The sequence below is a fragment of the Apostichopus japonicus genome, chromosome 8 (genome assembly GCF_037975245.1).
Source record: "Apostichopus japonicus isolate 1M-3 chromosome 8, ASM3797524v1, whole genome shotgun sequence".
NCBI lineage: Eukaryota > Metazoa > Echinodermata > Holothuroidea > Aspidochirotida > Stichopodidae > Apostichopus > Apostichopus japonicus.
The window spans coordinates 39,994,797-40,010,251 of NC_092568.1; the positions used below are offsets into that span (position 1 = coordinate 39,994,797).

The 15,455-nt window shown below is 36.7% G+C and overlaps 3 long non-coding RNA genes across 4 annotated transcripts in view; 2 read left to right on the forward strand and 1 right to left on the reverse strand.

Moving 5' to 3' along the window:
- LOC139971994 (uncharacterized) overlaps nucleotides 1-15,455 on the forward strand; it is a 264,346-nt gene that overhangs the window by 59,584 nt on the left and 189,307 nt on the right. The gene's annotated exons all lie outside the window — the stretch shown is intronic.
- Nucleotides 1-15,455, reverse strand: part of LOC139971978 (uncharacterized) — a 74,596-nt gene that overhangs the window by 4,442 nt on the left and 54,699 nt on the right. The window lies entirely within an intron of this gene.
- LOC139971981 (uncharacterized) lies at nucleotides 1,823-6,147 on the forward strand. Its single transcript, XR_011794556.1, has 2 exons — nucleotides 1,823-3,040; nucleotides 3,633-6,147. It is a non-coding gene; the product is annotated as an uncharacterized lncRNA (long non-coding RNA).

The following is a 15,455-nucleotide window of genomic DNA, read 5'->3' on the forward strand; positions in this document are numbered from 1 at the left end:
AGTGAAACAGTATTAAAGAAAGATGTATGCCAGCTGATTATTCCTGAAGTCTACAGTCCAAAGAGCAAATGGACTATCTGATATTCATAATATTAAAAAAAGGTCCGTTTATTCATAATCGGAAAAAAGTTTCGATATTCATGAAAGCATAAAAGGTCCGTTTTCCATAATTGGATAAAAGGTTGGATGTTCATCATAGCAAAAAAAATCTTTTTTTTCATAATCAGAAAAAGATCCAGTATTCATACAGTAATAATAGCAACAATATAAGCAGGGCTGAGTGACCCTTTCCCTCCCCCACCCTTCCCCAAAAAAGGTAATAAAAAGTCCTCCTGTGGGCTAATTGATCATGCTGCAGCTGTGACTAGTCGGCAAATTATTCATGTGGTAGCCGTACTTTCGGTAGTTTCTGTCGTAAAAACCCTTAAGCCCACGACTGGGCCGCAAGTGACCCCCCTCTTCCCCTGGCCACGCACAGCTTGAAACTGCCAATGGGTACCTCCACTTTTAGGCAGTGAGATGTAGGGGCACTGGGGCATGACGACCCTGCGATTATGAATATTGAACCTTATTTCTAGAGGATTATGAATAACAAACCCTTTACCAATTATGAAAAACGAACCTTCTTTTCAATTATGAATAACAAACCTTTTTTCCTTTCAATTATGAATAACGAACCTTTCTTCCAATTATGAATATTGAACCTTTTTCCAATTTTGAATAACGAACCTGACGACTGAAGAATCATTTTTCTAATTATGGATAACAAATCTTATGAACAATGAACCTTATGACCAATGAAACTAATGAGTAATGGACCTTATGAATATCGAGCTGCTCCCCTTACACTTTGCAAAAAAAATACCCAAAGTGACTTAATAGCTGCTTCTGCAGGGTAATCATTGGGTCTTTTTTAATGAAGGACATTTTGATACTGTGTAAAGGACTCATAGATCTAATAACTGTAAGACAGATTTTATTGTTCATAGGACACCGGCTGAGCAAATATACCTCACAACCTGTATATTAGTAATTGCCAAATGCTACGCTAAGGACTGCTGGTTAATATTATTCCATTCTTTCATGAATTTTAATTACTGTGCACAAAATTCTATTACTATAAATAACAGCGCACCCAAGATTTAATGTCATTAATGTCAAGGCAATTTTTCTGTGACAATTGTAATGTAATTAAAATAGATTTCCTAAATGAGACCAATAATGTATTATTTAATGGTTCTATCACATATCGAAATGAATTTATGGTGAAAGCTATCCATTAACACACAACAGTACAACCTGATAATGGACCAACCTCTCTTGGAAAATTGGATAAGCTAGCTGGATTGTTATTGATTATGAAAATGCCAATCATCACACTTAATAATCATTTCTTTACATGGCTTACTGAACAGGTTGATGCCCATGGGACCAGTCGCACCAATAAAGCAGGGTTGAATTTGTACATACATTTGCATAAAGGAAGGTGCACGCTGCATGTTTCAATAGGTGTACCATAAATTTCAATAGTAGAAATGGGACAATGCTCCCACCCTGCAGTATTTCCCCTCCTTTGAACAAGAAAAGAATTATGAGGTAACATTAATCAGAGGGGGAAGTTAGGGGCATTCTAACTAATACAGAAGGTGTAGACGAATAAACCCAGCCAGCATGCCCAGCTGGGGCCCAATTGGGTTTCACTCGGTTGAATTGGGCCTGGTTGGGCCAGGGCCAGCCCACTCAGTGCCCATTTGGGCACAATACAGTTTGGCCCTTCTGGTTAACATACTTCAAAACATTATTGAGATGTTCAACACATACTTGTTTTTTTGCTTTGGAAAGCTTAGGTTCTTCCTTAGGCCACCAATCCTTGACAACAGTTAATTCATTAACGTAGTGGCCCAATTGGGACAGACTCGGTTTTTGATCAGGTTGGCCCTCATGTATGGCACGCTTCGGGCCCATTCGGGAGCAAGACAGTTTCACCAGGGGCTTTCTGTGACTGCGTCGAGTGGGGGGGGGGGTGTACGGACCCAAATTTACCGACCAAAATTGATTGTTAGCAATCTCGCTCGAAAAAATGAGGTTAGTCTGCGAAAAATATGTTAAATTGGTAAGATTGTTAGCCGAAAAAACTGACAAGAAAAGAAAAAGAAAAGAAAGAAGGTCATCAGTATATTTGATTTTACCGAGGAACTCACGAACACCCCCCACACCCCCCCCCCCGTACGGTACGCCCCTGGGTTTCACTCTTTCGGCTGACCTACTTCAATGTATGTATCTCATTTCCACACTGCACTATCGTTATGACAAAGCCAACTGGCAACACTGATTCCCGAATTAGGCGCGTTTTTTTGCCACCAATACGTATCGCGCTCCATATGCCCTCACGTGATCATTCTACGGCAATAAAGCTAAAGAAATGACTGAGAACGCTTTCCGAAATCCGATATGATTCAACGAAATTCATCAAAATAATTTAATTCACAATTGAAAGGAGTTGGTACTCGGTGAGTTTTTTTGAACAATTTTTTTTCTGTGAGGGTGTGACTCATTTGGGTGAATTTGTAGCAAGTTTTATTTACTTGCACCCTCATCTCCGGAAGTGTAAACTTTCTGTGACGGGTTTCCTCGTTTGGAAAATATTCTAAGGGACTCACCAGAGGAATATCTTTACCTCGGGAACTTCAACCCTTAATATCTATATTTGTTCGGACATTGCCCGCTCGTGTAGTTTACTGCTCCGCGAGCTCTTGGCCTAACGATCACCTCCTGTCTGCGTCGCAGGTGATTATTGTTTATCAGCGTAGCCTAGCGTGGTTGCTGTTCATAGGATGGTAAGCCTAGGCACCCTATAGTCTACTACTACTTCGCGCCACCTTCTGGAAGTTTCAACCACGGCTTGGCGTAAAGATTCTCACGCCACCGATCTAAGCTTGGACTGAGCGACGGTGCACTGTGTGTATTTTCGTGTATTGGAGGACCGACCACTTTTCATTTAATTTTACTAGACGGACTGATCCAAATTATTAGATCAGAGGTTTGTTTTACAATACCCTTAATCTAGTATAAGTTATAGCATTATCAGGCAACTAGCCTAGACCTAATGGCATGTCATTTCGTGTATTACTCGCGACAGCCTATCCTTACGGTCTACATAGACTTAGACTTTTACAGTTGCAGAGCAATCGCGGTTGGTGTATTATTATAAACTTTTCATAGATAAGTCTCCTTGTTCGTTTTCAAATACACCTGTCTCGTAGTGGATCACCACGCATTAATTTTCTCTTTGTAACCGATTCAACGGCATATTCTTTCGATCACTATCGTAGGCCTGAAGGACCTGTACGTAGCATAGACTTTGTAATTAGAAGAGGAGCCACTGTTGCAGACTTGCTTCTGTATACCATAGATAAGCTACGACACTATCCTACCAACGACTGGGTCATTCTTCGCTGTGCTGCAGGCATTTAACAACCTTACGGAATTCGCCAGCAATTCTTCAGGTCACAGAGTTCTCCGTCGATCTCCAGTTACTGCTCCTCGGCTAATCTCACGTCTCCAACATTTTAAGGACGCTGTTCAACGAGAGCACCCACCCATTATTGTTGCCTTTATTACTATTCCTACAGCCTCCTTTGTTAAGTTCCGGGAAAGTAGGCAGCTGTTTTCGCCAATACTCACTACTGAACAACTCAAGGCCTGTCAACACGATCTCGACAATCAATTGGACGCAGTCAACCTATTCATCCGTTGTTTCAATCATCAACCGCAAGACAATTTCAACATTCGTAAATATGTATTTTTCATGTTCAAACTTTTTTTACATTTTTGTAGATTAAAGGGGGCATTTATTCAAACTGTAGTTCACCTATCTGATACTTAGAGCATTGAAAATCATATCGGTAGCCCTATTTCCATATTCATAGCATGTTCAGTTACCAAGATATGACTGTTTGCAGTTTGTTATTTAATAGGAGTAGAATGGCCACACCATATTTTTCATGTCAATACCTGGCTATTACTAAAAGTATTATATTTCCCTTTGAAATATATATAATATGTTTCCACACATTCCTTACATGTGAAATAAATAATTTTGTGTAAACATCATCTAAATCCCAAGTGCTGACATAACATGTTAACATTTTAGAACGGATAGGGTTATAACTTCCATGTTTATATGACTATGAATAACAATTTAAAACATAGGAATTGCTACAAACCTGGAACTGATGTCATCAAATATTAGTGTTGCCGTTCTATTTGATTTCTTAGGAATTTTCCAAATGCTCATATTCTGTCGCACTCAATTTTTCCAACTGTCGCACTCTAATTTTCACATATTCTTGTAATTTGTGAGTGTCCTAAAATTTTCGGTCAAAATTGACCTTTAATCAGTCATATTTACCACGTTTTCCTTGTCATATTGAGAAATTGTATCTCGCGATCCTTATACTCCACCATAACAAAACTTTGTATGATTTTGAATATTCTAAAAGAAATGCCTAGAACTACTGTACAACGTTCAGCTTCAATTTGGTTAATTTACGTATTAATTTTGCTATTAGGTGGGTTGACCCTGTTCACTAGCTTACATTGGCACTATGGTATGTACAATTGAAACACTCAATGCTAATCTATGGAAGCTTAAAAGTGCCATCAACATAAGAAAAACTTTGCCCCATAAATTGACATTTTTCAGTCTATTGTTTAGATAGCAAAATAAAATCTTATCAAATATCAGAAAATGTTGGATTGCTCAGTTTCTTTAACTGAGCAATTGAAAAATTTTCTGAAAAACGTTTAATTGAAAACTAATCATATCTCGTCAATTGGACATTTTTCTGCAAAATGTTTAATTGACAACTTATCATATCTCGTCAATTGGAAATGTTGCTGCGAAATGTTCAATTGTTCACTTCATTCCATCTGAGCAATTGAAATATTTTCTGCACAATGTTTAATTAACAACTTATGGTATCTCATCAACTCAACATAAACATTTTTCTGCAAAATGTTTAATTGTTCATATCATTCCAAATTCTCAGCTGGAATGAAGTGAACAATTGAAATTGTTTCATGTGAGTGATAAATAGCCCCCCCCCCCCCCCCCAGGAAAATAATATTAAGCGTGTTAGTAAAAAGCACTGTATTTTTTGGTAATTCACTATGTCGTCGCATATAATTTGTTGAAAAAAAAAGTTTTCCCTTTCGTTACATTAACATAGCTTTTGTAGTCAGTAGTCTATGTAGCCTTCAAGCAGATAACTATACTCAGTTGCTTACTGTGTAGTGAGGGCCAGTGGTACAGATGTATCGAAAAATAATTCCGCATCATTCCACATGGTAATGTTGATGAGTAGTACGGGGGGGGGGGGGGTACAAGGCAGCAGTTGGAATTTTCTGGCTCCAAAATCCATCCAGTTGGAATTTCAGCCACTACACCCCCCCCCCATCATCAGGCCTTAGCTACGTCCCTGTGTAGAGATGGGATGGATAGCTACTGGCATGATTTTTAAAGCTTGATAACATACATAAATCACATTTTGAGTACACTTGCCCTTTAATGTGAATTTTTATGCTTAGTACTAAACCATTCCATTCTTTTTCATAGTGTCGTATCTACATTAAACGATTATACACCTTAATTCCTGCTCATCAATGTTCTTTATTCTAGAGTACATCCATCCATTTATATTTTTGTGTTTTCCAGATTTACTGTAGCAATATTTTTTATTACCTATGTCATTATCTTGTCATAAAACATAGAAGATGTTTACTCTCACCTTGCCAGAAAAAGTAAAAGTTCCGCTTTCGGTCACGATTTTAAATGAGTTCATGTTTTTATGATTCTATTTGATCTAGAGGATACATACTGTTGGCCCTGAGCAACATAAGCATTGCATTTGCAATGCAAAAGTATGTGCAATATATAGCATCTTGCCCTCATCGTTAACATTTGCAGGGTTTGCCTGGACATTCTATTCTTTCTCCAAATGCCAAAATGCTCCCTCCAATTAGGATGCATATAGTTTCAGTTCTGAGAGTTTCATATTTTTTCTTTAAATTAAAATGTAATTATGGAGTTTATGAATTATTGTTTAGTTTTCATTGTTGTCTTCTTAATATATTTCAATGAATGTAGACATGAATACATTTGTTTTTATTTGGATTTGTTTCTGAGGCAATTAATCTCTGCTGTACCACGACAGTACATGAACGGTTCAAGTGTTATTGATTCAACAACCTACTATAATATGTGGGACACAAGTGCAACCAAGCTATATCCAGCTCTTCTCTCGTCCTTTGGATGATAGGGGCGACTACACTTTCACGCTGAGACAAACTTATGACTTTTACAAACACTTCCTGCATGCTCCCAGGGCTGTTATTTTACGTCCCCATCCCATGGTCGTGATTGAAACTTGGCCTTCAGCCACTTTCCCCGAATGCTGAGAGGTGGTTAACCTGTAGATAACTGAACTATTTTAAGGGACACAGTGAAACAGCTGGGCTTAAAATTCGGACCACACAGTTGGCCCAGTTGGGCCCAGTGTGGGTTTCACTTGGGTCAAGCCCAATCAACTGGACCCAAAATGGGTCCCATTTGGGCCCCATGCAGTTAGCCTGATTGGGCACAGTATAGGTTCTGTGTGGGCCAAAACGATTGGGGCCCAGAATGGGTCCCAGGTGGGCCCCATACAGCTGGCCCGGTTGGTCCCCGTATGGGATTGGTTTGGGCCCCAATCAGTCTTGCCCAACTGGGACCAGTTTGGGCCACTCGTGGGCCCCAATCTGTTTGGCCCAATTGGGTCCTGTGTGGAACGGAATGACAAATCTGAATGGGCCCCAATTGGGAAGCCCAATTGGGGCCCACTTGGCAGCCCGAGTGAAACCCAATTGGGCCCCAACTGGGCATGCTGGCTGGGAAATGGTCTGTTTGCTATTTAAATTCATCATGTTTATTAGCTTTCAGCTTTATTTGTTTTGATCATCATATTTATATGACTTTGAAGGTTCAGACCACGGTAGGAAAATATGTACCTACCATGGAGGGTATGTGACCTGCTCCTGGGTGCTATTAATATGTTATTAAGCTCTTTGATAATTTGAAGAGATGAGTGTTCCGTTGACTACTAATGCTATTATTGTAGCAGGCATTGACAGAAAATCTGAGAATAATTGCACAGGCTTGGATGCTAACGTTAATGAGATTTATATTCCACCTCATGAAAAGCTCGATCTGCATATAGATCCTGTCTACTATATTCAAACATCTATTGTCATTCTTAAAGATCAATAGTGCTTGTTTACATGCAAAACTGCAAGGAGCCTTAATTGTGTTGCTAGAGCTATGAGATCAGAACATTAGTTGTAGAATAATAAATACAAGGAGTACTATAATGAGTTGAGTGCTACAAGCACATATCACATGACCCTCCATGGATGGTTGGTTTCCTTGCATTTCTCCTCATCGAAAATGTCAGTCCAGGTTAATGTATACACAGATGATATGAGGGTTTTCTGGTTGGTAGTTTTGGCCAGAGCATACATGCAGGTGCTACCCCCCCCCCCCTCCACCAGACCACATTGAGCCCTTGCTTACCCCAGACTTCCCCAGGTCAAAACAATCAATTTGCTTCCTGGCTTCCTCCTGTAACACAGTAATCAGTGACCTATCTCCTTTCAGCCCCTCCCCCACCCACCTTCTGGGAAATATGGCACGATCACTAATCACCATTTCTGTATATTATTAGCATTATAAAGTTTATGTTAGCACCTGTTAACATTCATGAACTGCTTGCTGTGAATTAACAGAAGATTATATTGAAATCTGTTAGTCCTCCCATCACAGCCCAACAGCACAGCTACACATTGTATCAATTGTCTTCTAATTCATAGATGATGGCATATAGGACTGTGTATACATAACAGTACCCTGAACTGTTATTGCAAGAACTGCCTGCTCTATTACAGAAAAAAAAAATTACTTTTGGAACTGATCTCCAAAGGTATCAATAAACTACCAAGGTCTTGGCAATAAAAAAAGGTCAGCTATTTGACACCTGTGGTCAGCAGCATCACAGTATGGTGAGCTCTTGTGTGTACAGTCATGTATACTGTGGGTATAGCTGTGGGTATAGCTCCCATGGCAGACCTATGAAGGAATGTGTGTATACAAATAACAATGAGCAATCCATGATGCACCTGAACATTTCCCTCCTTTAACTAAAATTGCAAGAGTAAAAATCCATTATTCATTACAATGTATGATACATTGAAATAACATGAATGAAGCATTGGTAGTCATGTGGCTACATTAATAATAGAATAATAGAAATATTTCATTATTTCTGATTATTACAATAAATATTCAGCAAAATGCAGTAACCAATTTTTACCTGCTTAAGGGTCTAGCCTCCAACCCTTTCTTGTTATTATGATCACAGTGGTAGATCAAAGAATTTGTCAATTGATCTGAATCCTGGGGAGGGGTCTAAGTGGAGGGGGTGCCCCTTACCTTTTAGAAATGTTGTTTAGTTATGGGTGCTCAAGTGCAAACTGGTGCAATAGTTTGCAAAAACTTAACATTTTGTCATATTTCAGGCCCAGAAATAGTTCCAGACATGGAACGAATGTACATTAAGATCTTCCCTCCCTATAGCATAAACCACCATAGTCACTTGTTTTTTGCCAAAAACAGAGGAGATTTAATATCTATCTGAGTTGGTAATGCTACAATACTAAATAAACACTCCTCTGTAAAAATTCATGATTAAACACAGTGTGTACTATTTTAGTGGTCAAGACAAATTTGTCTTCACACTGGAGATGATTTCTGGTCATTCCATGACTGGTCAATTATTCAGGTGTGCTTTAAGATGAATCCTAATTGCAGTACTTGGGGTAGTTTATGCTATCAAAAAAGAAAATTATTAATGCTCAGTGAATTTAAGGACTGTTTTTCAATAAGCAGGGTTGACCTTCATGTACAGAATTCTTCAAGATATCCGATAGATAAAGTTTCCTCTTTTTCTGGACATATTTTGTCAGATGAAATTGTTCTAAATTCCTGGTGATTTTGTTTTTTTTTTTTTTTTGTAGAAGTAGGCCTATTTGCTTAGTCATTAATTACAATAATGATCCCATCATGTGTAGTTCTATGCATCATTTGCAAATGTCTGTCTTAGTGAATGGGACGATAGGAGCGTTCAAGGCGATTACTGCTAAATTCAACAAGCTTCTCAGACATCATCTACTTTACAACATATGGCGCCAATCAACCAGAGATAGCCTATAGCATATTTACATGTGCACTTTTGTAAAATTTGCCTAATTTCGTTCTCATTTCTTTCTAAATATTTTAGCCTCCAATGTATGTACAAAATTGTTCCTTTACAACACGGTGCAAAAATTAGGGAGGGACTAGTCACCCCTCCTCCCCTGTATACACCACTGGATCATTACATGGATTGTTAAAAGGCCAATTACTTGCCAAATAACTGCTCTCACATGTACTAAAGGAAAGTGAAGGGGAGGGGGGGGGTTTCTTTGGAAAATGGGGATATACATTAGTAGCAATAATGAAACTTAAGTGGGGCATTACAATTTAAAAGATGGCTTGAAACTGTTTGGGCCAGTAATTTTCCTTTCTGAGACATCAATTTGTCTAATTGAACCCTGATGTATAGGAAAACAATATACAGGCAATTTACAGCACACTTACATTTTGGGGCAATATATTAATGTGATGAGCATTTTATCAAGGCCCTAATGCTTAAAAACAAGTTTGAACTGTCTAATTAAATAATTCATGTTAATTTTTGTCTAAGGATGCTTTATGATATTCAATTAAAAATCTCTAATTCCCCAGGCTGCATTCAATGTAGGACTTCATGCTGGGAAAGCCTATATTTATGAATTCTCTCTAATTGTAGTAGTAGCTGATTGTAATTGACACTGGACACAATGTGGTTTCTCGATGATTGAACAATGGCTCCCTGCATTTCATAGTGTAATTTGCTACAGTTTAAATGTCTGTTGAGGGTTTATGAATTTTATCTACCAAAGAAAAATATGCAACCCAGATTCTTTTTTTAAATTTTATGGGTTCTATCTACGTGGCCATGATTCTAGACCATTCCTAGAGCACATACATGATGTTAACCTTACAATGCAATGCAGCCCAGGGAAGGCGGTTATGGCGGTAATCCGCTAGGAATTTTGTGAAACTGGAGACTATTAAAAAATCCAGACATTGTGAAGCCTGTGTCCTGTGGCAGGTTCCACTACCCTATCCCCTAAAGAAAACTGTGTGCCCCAACATTTTTTAATTAGTTGGCTTCTACAACTATTCTGGACAATTTGCAATAAAAATCTTTTATTTACTGTCAGTAAATACGAGAATCACATCTTGTCAATTCAACAGTTTTCTACAAATTGTTCAATTGTTCATCTCTTTCCAAAGAAGCATTTAAACATTGTTTGGCAAATGTTGCTCACTTCTTTCGAAGTGAAAAATTTCTGGAAAATGTTACATTGGTCATGTCTTTCCAAAATGTCAAGTTGCCAAGTTACACACAACTCGGCGTCTCGACAAAATTTGAGTTTGTCGAGATATCGAGTTACGTAAAGCAGGTTGTGGAAAATTTGAAGTGCCTCCTCAAGTTAACAAGTTTGAAGTACTATTTTAACTTTGGAGTCCTTGCATGTGATAATCGGAAATGAAAAATCAAGTAACTTGCTATGACTGAGCTCAAATATGTGTTTCTTATAGTTAACAAATCCATCAACTAAACTTTTCCAACTTCAACTTCTAATTTTAGAGACAAAACTAGGAAAAGTCACATTTATCGTGATATACGGTACAATTTGGGGTACTGTTTTCAGTTTTGAGTACTAGGTTGTGGAAAATTTGAAGTGCCTCCTCAAGTTAACTGCTAAGTCTGAGCTCAAACATTTCTTTTGTATTGAAAACAAGTCTTTGAACAAAATTTTTCCAACTTTGACATCATATTTCAGACAAGAAACTATTGCACTTTATAAACCGTAACTTGTGCTATACAGTACAGTGTATAGGGGTACTGCATTTTATTTTGAAGTACTATTTTAACTTAGGAGTCCTTGCATGTGATAATCGGAAATGAAAAATCAAGTAACTTGCTATGAATGAGCTCAAATATGTGTTTCTTATAGTTAACAAATCCATCAACTAAACTTTTCCAACTTCAACTTCTAATTTTAGAGACAAAACTAGGAAAAGTCACATTTATCGTGATATACGGTACAATTTGGGGTACTGTTTTCAGTTTTGAGTACTAGGTTGTGGAAAATTTGAAGTGGCTCCTCAAGTTAACTGCCAAGTATGAGCTCAAACATTTGTTTTGTATTGAAAACAAGTCTTTGAACAAAATCTTTCCAACTTTGACATCATATTTCAGACAAGAAACTATTGCACTTTATAAACCGTAACTTGTGCTATACAGTACAGTGTATGGGGGTACTGCATTTTATTTTGAAGTACTATTTTAACTTTGGAGTCCTTGCATGTGATAATCGGAAATGAAAAATCAAGTAACTTGCTATGACTGAGCTCAAATATGTGTTTCTTATAGTTAACAAATCCATCAACTAAACTTTACCAACTTCAACTTCTAATTTTAGAGACAAAACTAGGAAAAGTCACATTTATCGTGATATACGGTACAATTTGGGGTACTGTTTTCAGTTTTGAGTACTAGGTTGTGGAAAATTTGAAGTGCCTCCTCAAGTTAACTGCTAAGTCTGAGCTCAAACATTTGTTTTGTATTGTACACAAGTCTTTGAACAAAATTTTTCCAACTTTGACTTCATATTTCAGACAAGAAACTATTGCACTTTATACACCGTAACTTGTGCTATACAGTACAGTGTATGGGGGTACTGCATTTTATTTTGAAGTACTATTTTAACTTTGGAGCCTTGCATGTGATAATCGGAAATGAAAAATCAAGTAACTTGCTATGACTGAGCTCAAATATGTGTTTCTTATAGTTAACAAATCCATCAACTAAACTTTTCCAACTTCAACTTCTAATTTTAGAGACAAAACTAGGAAAAGTCACATTTATAGTGATATACGGTACAATTTGGGGTACTGTTTTCAGTTTTGAGTACTAGGTTGTGGAAAATTTGAAGTGCCTCCTCAAGTTAACTGCTAAGTCTGAGCTCAAACAATTGTTTTGTATTGAAAACAAGTCTTTGAACAAAATTTTTCCAACTTTGACATCATATTTCAGACAAGAAACTATTGCACTTTATATACCATAACTTGTGCTATACAGTACAGTGTAGGGGGTACTGCATTTTATTTTGAAGTACTATTTTAACTTTGGAGTCCTTGCATGTGATAATCGGAAATGAAAAATCAAGTAACTTGCTATGACTGAGCTCAAATATGTGTTTCTTATAGTTAACAAATCCATCAACTAAACTTTTCCAACTTCAGCTTCTAATTCTAGAGACAAAACTAGGAAATGTCACATTTATCGTGATATACGGTACAATTTGGGGTACTGTTGTCAGTTTTGAGTACTAGGTTGTGGAAAATTTGAAGTGCCTCCTCGAGTTAACTGCTAAGTCTGAGCTCAAACATTTGTTTTGTATTGAAAACAAGTCTTTGAACAAAATTTTCCAACTTTGACATCATATTTCAGACAAGAAACTATTGCACTTTATAAACCGTAACTTGTGCTATACAGTACAGTGTATGGGGGTACTGCATTTTATTTTGAAGTACTATTTTAACTTTGGAGTCCTTGCATGTGATAATCGGAAATGAAAAATCAAGTAACTTGCTATGACTGAGCTCAAATATGTGTTTCTTATAGTTAACAAATCCATCAACTAAACTTTTCCAACTTCAACTTCTAATTTTAGAGACAAAACTAGGAAAAGTCACATTTATCGTGATATACGGTACAATTTGGGGTACTGTTTTCAGTTTTGAGTACTAGGTTGTGGAAAATTTGAAGTGCCTCCTCAAGTTAACTGCTAAGTCTGAGCTCAAACAATTGTTTTGTATTGAAAACAAGTCTTTGAACAAAATTTTCCAACTTTGACTTCATATTTCAGACAAGAAACTATTGCACTTTATATACCGTAACTTGTGCTATACAGTACAGTGTATGGGGGTACTGCATTTTATTTTGAAGTACTATTTTAACTTCGCAGTCCTTGCATGTGATAATCGGAAATGAAAAATCAAGTAACTTGCTATGACTGAGCTCAAATATGTGTTTCTTATAGTTAACAAATCCATCAACTAAACTTTTCCAACTTCAACTTCTAATTTTAGAGACAAAACTAGGAAAAGTCACATTTATCGTGATATACGGTACAATTTGGGGTACTGTTTTAAGTTTTGAGTACTAGGTTGTGGAAAATTTGAAGTGGCTCCTCAAGTTAACTGCCAAGTATGAGCTCAAACATTTGTTTTGTATTGTACACAAGTCTTTGAACGAAATTTTTCCAACTTTGACTTCATATTTCAGACAAGAAACTATTGCACTTTATATACCGTAACTTGTGCTATACAGTACAGTGTATGGGGGTACTGCATTTTATTTTGAAGTACTATTTTAACTTTGGAGTCCTTGCATGTGATAATTGGAAGTGAAAAATCAAGTAACTTGCTATGACTGAGCTCAAATATGTGTTTCTTATAGTTAACAAATCCATCAACTAAACTTTTCCAACTTCAACTTCTAATTTTAGAGACAAAACTAGGAAAAGTCACATTTATCGTGATATACGGTACAATTTGGGGTACTGTTTTCAGTTTTGAGTACTAGGTTGTGGAAAATTTGAAGTGGCTCCTCAAGTTAACTGCTAAGTCTGAGCTCAAACATTTCTTTTGTATTGAAAACAAGTCTTTGAACAAAATTTTTCCAACTTTGACATCATATTTCAGACAAGAAACTATTGCACTTTATAAACCGTAACTTGTGCTATACAGTACAGTGTATGGGGGTACTGCATTTTATTTTGAAGTACTATTTTGACTTTGGAGTCCTTGCATGTGATAATTGGAAATGAAAAATCAAGTAACCTGCTATGACTGAGCTCAAATATGTGTTTCTTATAGTTAACAAATCCATCAACTAAACTTTTCCAACTTCAACTTCTAATTTTAGAGACAAGACTAGGAAAAGTCACATTTATCGTGATATACGGTACAATTTGGGGTACTGTTGTCAGTTTTGAGTATTAGGTTGTGGAAAATTTGAAGTGCCTCCTCAAGTTAACTGCTAAGTCTGAGCTCAAACAATTGTTTTGTATTGAAAACAAGTCTTTGAACAAAATTTTCCAACTTTGACATCATATTTCAGACAAGAAACTATTGCACTATATACAGTAACTTGTGCTATGCAGTACAGTGTATGGGAGTACTGCATTTTATTTTGAAGTTCTATTTTAATTTTGGAGTCCTTGCATGTGATAATCGGAAATGAAAAATCAAGTAACTTGCTATGACTGAGCTCAAATATGTGTTTCTTATAGTTAACAAATCCATCAACTAAACTTTTCCAACTTCAACTTCTAATTTTAGAGACAAAACTAGGAAAAGTCACATTTATCGTGATATACGGTACAATTTGGGGTACTGTTTTCAGTTTTGAGTACTAGGTTGTGGAAAATTTGAAGTGCCTCCTCAAGTTAACTGCTAAGTCTGAGCTCAGACATTTCTTTTGTATTGTACACAAGTCTTTGAACAAAATTTTTCCAACTTTGACTTCATATTTCAGACAAGAAACTATTGCACTTTATAAACCGTAACTTGTGCTATACAGTACAGTGTATGGGGGTACTGCATTTTATTTTGAAGTACTATTTTAACTTTGGAGTCCTTGCATGTGATAATCGGAAATGAAAAATCAAGTAACTTGCTATGACTGAGCTCAAATATGTGTTTCTTATAGTTAACAAATCCATCAACTAAACTTTTCCAACTTCAACTTCTAATTTTAGAGACAAAACTAGGAAAAGTCACATTTATCGTGATATACGGTACAAATTGGGGTACTGTTTTCAGTTTTGAGTACTAGGTTGTGGAAAATTTGAAGTGCCTCCTCAAGTTAACTGCTAAGTCTGAGCTCAAACATTTCTTTTCTATTGAAAACAAGTCTTTGAACAAAATTTTTCCAACTTTGACATCATATTTCAGACAAGAAACTATTGCACTTTATAAACCGTAACTTGTGCTATACAGTACAGTGTATGGGGGTACTGCATTTTATTTTGAAGTACTATTTTAACTTTGGAGTCCTTGCATGTGATAATCGGAAATGAAAAATCAAGTAACTTGCTATGAATGAGCTCAAATATGTGTTTCTTATAGTTAACAAATCCATCAACTAAACTTTTCCAACTTCAACTTCTAATTTTAGAGACAAAACTAGGAAAAGTCACAT